The sequence below is a fragment of the Lycium ferocissimum genome, chromosome 12, assembly GCF_029784015.1.
Source record: "Lycium ferocissimum isolate CSIRO_LF1 chromosome 12, AGI_CSIRO_Lferr_CH_V1, whole genome shotgun sequence".
Lineage (NCBI taxonomy): Eukaryota > Viridiplantae > Streptophyta > Magnoliopsida > Solanales > Solanaceae > Lycium > Lycium ferocissimum.
This window is the reverse complement of record NC_081353.1, coordinates 42,564,811-42,571,318: the sequence shown is the minus strand read 5'-3', so window position 1 is coordinate 42,571,318 and position 6,508 is coordinate 42,564,811. Positions and strand designations below refer to the sequence as shown.

General features: G+C 37.4%; 2 pseudogenes; both read left to right on the top strand.

The window, feature by feature from the left end:
• The first annotated feature begins 337 nt into the window (after positions 1-337).
• LOC132039332 (zinc finger protein AZF3-like) lies at positions 338-1,159 on the top strand (annotated as a pseudogene).
• Positions 1,160-6,262: 5,103 nt separating this feature from the next.
• The window catches only part of LOC132039331 (zinc finger protein ZAT10-like), a 1,738-nt pseudogene continuing 1,492 nt past the window's right edge, over positions 6,263-6,508 (top strand).

Here is a 6,508-nt window from a genome sequence, read left to right as displayed (position 1 = left end):
CCGACCCTAAAGGGTATGGGACACCGAATGAGTAATTTTGAAAATAAGTTCCATGTGGCCCTCAAGCAATCTCTTTCTCAAACGTGTTCCACTCTTCTTCCCTTATCTTTATCAAGTACTTAAGCGACCACCTAATACGACCTTCCTACTCCTTGTCCCGCAACTTCCTCCTTTTCTCACCACACCCCCTTTATATACAACTCCACTAACAACTTCACCACCAAGCTTTCAAAAATCTTCTCTTCTCTCCATTCATAGATTCTTAATTTACTTCACTACTTTTGAGTTCCACAATTTTTTACATCTTTGTTTCTTTCAAGAAAACCAGCCGCTAGCAATGGCACTTGAAGCTTTGAACTTCCAACTACCACAACTCCACCATCATTTAAATTTGAAACTACAAGTACCAAAATTACCTTGAGTCTTGACTCAAGGGCAAGAGATCAAAACGACTTTCGTAGTATCATGGAAATAACATCCAATAAATGAAGAAGAATCCTTAGCTTTTTGTCTTCTCTCATGCTAGCACGAAGGTAATAATAATTTTACAAACCAATTCAACGACACCCGTTATATCAAAGAATTTGCAAGTGTTCAGTGTGGTAAGTCTTTTGGTTCTTATCAAGCTTTAGGAGGACACAAAGCTAGTCATCGTACTAAACAACTCGTTAAGGGTGAAGTCAACGAACACTCCGTTACAACTACGACTAGTGCCACGTCAGCTAACAACGTTAGCGGAAGGACTCACGAGTGTTCCATATGCCACAAGATCTTTTTAACTGGACACAAGCTTCTGGGGCTGCGTCATAAGAGGCGTCACTGGTTTAGGGAAAGACGTCATCGTCATCTAGCGGTGTGTCTACGAGCAGCCAGCGTGGCGGCTTTGACTTGAATATTCCGGTCGTGCTCAGAATGGCCAGGTTTTGATTTGGGCGAGGATGAGGTGGAAAGTCCTCATCCAGCTAAGAAATCATGGTACTTGCCGCCAACTAAACTTAAACGAGTTCCGCCAACAGTAGGACTTGGAAGACTTGAACAAAGCTATACAAATTTAGTTGATGAGTTAGTTCTTCAATTAGTTGTTACATGTTTCATGGGAGGGTGGATAATTTTTTATTTTTTATTTTTATTTTTTGTAAATATCGAATACACTTGGTAAAAGTGATTATTTGATTTAATTAATTTGTATTTTCAAGAAATGACTATGTCCACACCAAATTTTTCTTTTTTGTTTTTACCCGCTGTTCGTTATCCATTTTAGGTCTCGTTAATCCAGGTTGTATTAGCCAATTTCATTGTAGAAACAAAATGCTCCTTACCCAAAAAAGATTCGATTTTAAGGTGACCATGTCCACGCACAAGTGGCAAAATATGCATAACGACTGTTTCTTTCTTTCCTTATAGCTGTCTACAGTTGGAAGTTTGCCTTATTATTGCAAGCTAATCACTTTACTTTTCCTTAGTAGTCATGCAATTATGAATAGTCAAAAAAAATAAGATCAATGTTAAACAACTTACGTCATCCCTACAAAAACCATAATCTTTAATTTAGTCATTAGCATAGGGTCCGTTGACAAATTCATGCATTTACATAACATACGTCAACAATATATAGTAGCCAACTTGTAATCAAAACCCTATGAATAGTAAAGGAAAGTGAATCACAGTCAACGTTGGCAAGGAGTCCGGCATAACTCGAAAAAATTTGGAACCAAACTAACCCATTAAAAAAAAAAAAAAACCTGTTTTCACGCACGATACTTCGCGCGTGAAGGGCCAAACTCCGTACATTTACATTTTGTCCTTTCACGCAATGTCTGCGTGAAAAACCCTTACCTAAAACCCGACCCAACCTTTATTTTTCTCTTATCAAACTCAAAAATTAAGGTTTTTGCGTACTCTTTGATCGAAGATTAGTCGTGTTTCAAAACACCGGAATATAAATATTTTATATACCTTAATATTTTTTTTAGTGTACAATAATATCGACTCATTACATCAAGTATACATATACATTTGGATTGTCGTTTTAGGGGTTGTAAAAATCCGAAGTACATCCGAAAACTTGTTATATTTAGGTTTAAGTGCCATATTTTATAGGGTGCGGATTCTTTTATGTCTTTTTTTTTTGTTATTGTTGTGTAATCCGCACATTTTGAATGTGCAAAAATAAATATAATATTTAAAAATAATTCATCCAATACGAGAGGTTCATAATAATTGAAAAAAAATTTCATTCCATTAGCAATGAAATACATCATTAAATTACAATAGACTAAAAAAAAAAAATCAAGTTCTAGACACTCTTCTACTTCGTACGGATGTCGCCACCACGAGAGTTTTGTCCACATGAACGCTTATCATGCCCAAATTGCTTACATGTCGAGCACTTGCGAGAGAGTAAGCTTTTTCGCTAATATCCATTTGATTGTGATAACGGGTTAGCTTGTTTTTTCCCAATTCACGGATATGGTTCTTGTTCGCAATCATAGAAAACGACGCGACTGGCCAATAAGCTTGATCACCAAGGGGCGAATTGGCCTAATATGCTTTAAAGTATTTTACGACCTTATATTCCTCCGCTACATAATCGCATATTTCTGGCCATTCTCTCAAAGCACTTGACCGCATGAGAACATGGCACGTGGTACGTTTGCCACTTACCACAAGTGCATGATTGTGTACGCCGCAACGATATGTTTGTTTCCTCCTTTCCGTCGCAATAACCGTTCTAACTTCATACACTCATTGAACGACGTCATACTCAATCATTTGGTGACCCTCTCGCCTTTCTTCTATAGTGCTCTATTTTTTTTGTGGCTTGGCATCCATGTTCCCTCGTCGGCTAATATAGCTATGGCACACCCATCTTGACCTATCCGCAAATCGCTCCATGACCTGCTTGAAAGTTAGTCTTACATTGCGGTGAGGTAGTCCTCGAGCGATTTGCGAGTCCATTGAACTCCGAGCCGTTCGTCGCGAGTATGCCCCATCTCCTTCCTCCATCAGCATAAAAGAGTCAATTTTTCAACTTCTAATTTCATTAACCAAACATATGCCTCTTCACTCATTTCCCTTAGCACTTATTTTGCAACCCATTTTCTTTGTTGATGTCGCATCGCATTTCCCCCATATCAATTTATTTACGTGCCATTTCCAAACTTTGTTTGCAAATTAGCCTTTAAGTGCTTTTAAGCAATATCGATGGTAAGCATGTGAGGTCGCCACCCTTTCCGTAGTGCACATATTGTGCAATATGCCTTTATAACGATCCGATAGGACACATATGCCCCGACGACCCTTAATAACATGAGTTTGTAGATGAGTCAAGAACATCCTCCATGTCTCGTTGCTCTCGTTGGTGAATTGCGAAAAGCAAGAGGAAATATTGACCCATTGGCATCCATACCTCGCAATTAGAGCTTAATGTCATATCGGCCATACACATGGGTCCCATCTCTATCGATATCACATTCTTGCAGATGAGCAAAACCATCAATACTTGGTTTGAATGCCCAAAAGACGAAGTCGAAAATTTCGCTCCCTCTAAAAGCTGTCACTGTACAACAGTGCCAGGATTAGCATGTTATAGAGCCGCCATATACCCCGGTAACGCCTGAAAAGAGGATTCCCAAGTTCCAAAGATCGTTTCAAAAGCACGTCGATACCCGAGAAATCCCTTTCTCTTGCTTATGATTTTACCATATTTTGAGTGGACCATGCCAATACAAGTTTTGATAGGCATCTGCATAAGTTTAAACAAACAACATTTAACAATTATATTTTAATTGCTATAAGATATATAATGTAAACGGTCGTATAAATTACCTTGGAGTTTTCTTAATGTGTTTAAGTAACATACGAGAAATCATGTTTATATCTAGATTACAATGATCTCGCTCGACTTTGTCCCATATCACTAGCGTGCTTCGGTGGAATTTTGTGATTTCCCACAGACCATCCGGCGCAATTCCCCCAAGCAACCACCGACAAACTTCTTGAGTATGTCGCCTACAAATCAGCCTCCATACCGATCTCGTTTGAGTCATCAACCTTAAACTCCCACATACCCTTACACAATACATTCTCGACAGCCCGTTGCCGCATCTTTTTTGATGAACCGCATTCACTTGCAATGACGCATTCATCGGTCATAGGATTTTTTGGTTCAATCCACGTTTTTTGGTGACTTGATAATCATCTCTTGTGAAGACAAATGCACCCTCACGACCTCGAGACCGTCAAGATAATGGAATATAGTCGAATGCTATCGCATCGAGGCGGTGGAATCGTGTTTTCGGCCATCGGAGGTGGTACGTGTGTCGAGTTGGTACAGTTTGGTTTTGGGACTACAATGCGTATCTTCATCCCCTTCACTATCTTCATCACCGGGGCTACCTCCGTATTATTATTTGGTTCATCGCCATCACTCGATGTATCCATATAACTTGGACAATCAGCGCCATCTAAGAAAGGCCTCCTCCTACACGATAAAAAGCATATGTTAAATTCCAAATTTACAAGTGTGTATATATATATATTAATTATTTAGCATCTAGGTGATGAACCTACACATATTGATTATGAGCATGGTGTAGAGAATAATCAACTCCACCAAACCGAGATTTGTCTTTCATCCGCGCTGGTACCACCGGGCGAGTTTTGATAATAATCGCACCGAACCGAAAATTATTATAATAATCGGCTCCACCGAACCGAGAATTATTGTAATAATCCGCTCCTTTGGACCGAGAGTTCCGATAATAATGACTTGCTCCACTAAATTGAGATGCATCGCCTAATATTACTCATATCGGGTTTATAACCCTACAAAGATTTAAAAAAGGGTTATTTATCAATACATACAATAAACACGTACTACGTACAAAATAATAATATAAGAATGCATTTTTACCAAGTGATTAAATTGTTGGGTAAGATTTTCAGTGACACTGGCTACTCAAAATACCCTCGTAAGAACTAAAATCTCCATACGTGTTAGCTTGACTGGCTGTTGTTGCGGGACCTCTCTCGGGTATCTTTTCAACACATCTCTCGAACATTAAGGGCGACTAAATGTTTTAATTCTTCGCGCATTCAAATAATCTCTTAAAGAATCATCATCATTGACATAATGCCTACTATAAAGCACTATACCATTGGAAACGATTGTGGATATATCTGCTCGTTATAGAGATTTCGTACTCATCCGGACTAACCTTCATTTTTTCACATATGTGAAAGTGACTAGCGATTCATAAGACATTTCCTGCTGGACATTTAACATGAACGTTTGGTCTTTTATTGTAACATCCGTACTATTATCATCATGATAATACCATCCCAATGTATTAAAACCTTAACTCGGTGGAATATCTTGAGCCATTTTTTGTAAGACTTAGGATAGGTTTTTTTGAATGACTTAAGAGACTTAAACTTATGAAATGGATGAGGTTTACCTCGTCCAACATTCTTCTTAAATAGATTCATATTCACCCCTATTGCGCACAAGAACATTGCGTAATATGAATTTAATTCAAATAACGGTCAAAAATTCAGCATTGTGTTGTCCAATCGGTCCTTTAGTGTCATAAAAAAGCCGAAATTGGCATGCATGATATGTTGTCAAATCATGTCTATTACAAGCATGCTAACATTGCGTAATATGAATTTAATTCAAAAATATAAACGGCCAAAAAATACGCACTATATATAACATGATTGACAAACAACTAGTATTCACTTTAAAATGAGTTATCATGACATTCTACAACCAATTTGGAAATCTTGATTCTATTACATGTTTTACCCTCAAAGAAAATATTTGAAGAATACGTAGGACATGGGAACTAGATGATGATGATTTTCATTACTCAAATAACCCTTGTTGACACCTAATTTTGGCTCGACGTGCTTAAAATTAACGTTTTGGGAGGCCTTGATTCGCAAAGAGCGCGAAATACATTTTTTACACATTTTTACATTTTTCGATGATTTATTGATAATTGTCCTCATTTTAGGAGTTTTATCAATTTATTGTCATTTTTCAAGAATCATTATTTTTGCACATGTGCATACGAATACTACCATTTTTGTGTAATTAATAATTGTTTCTTAATTTTATAGCAATACATTTTTATATATTATACATTAATATTTATATTTTATACTTACATTATTATTTAACTATATTTTAGTATAGTCCGTTCGGTGCGAGAGAAAACCTGAGAACTAATTTTAAACACGAGATAAAATTTAAGACATGGTTTCGGGTAAGCCCATGGTTTGTGAAATGACACGGTCTTCGCGAAGCCATGGTTTTGACACACATGGGTTTGCAAGTGATTTACTTTTGCCTATATAAAGGGAGGACTTCCCCTCATTTTTCTCACTTTTGCTACCCTCACATACATTTTTCTTCTCTCTACACTCTCTAGATTTTCTTTTCTATAAGCAAAGACTAGCAAGGCTAGCACTTTCTTCCTCTTTTTATATTTCTTTTTTTGTT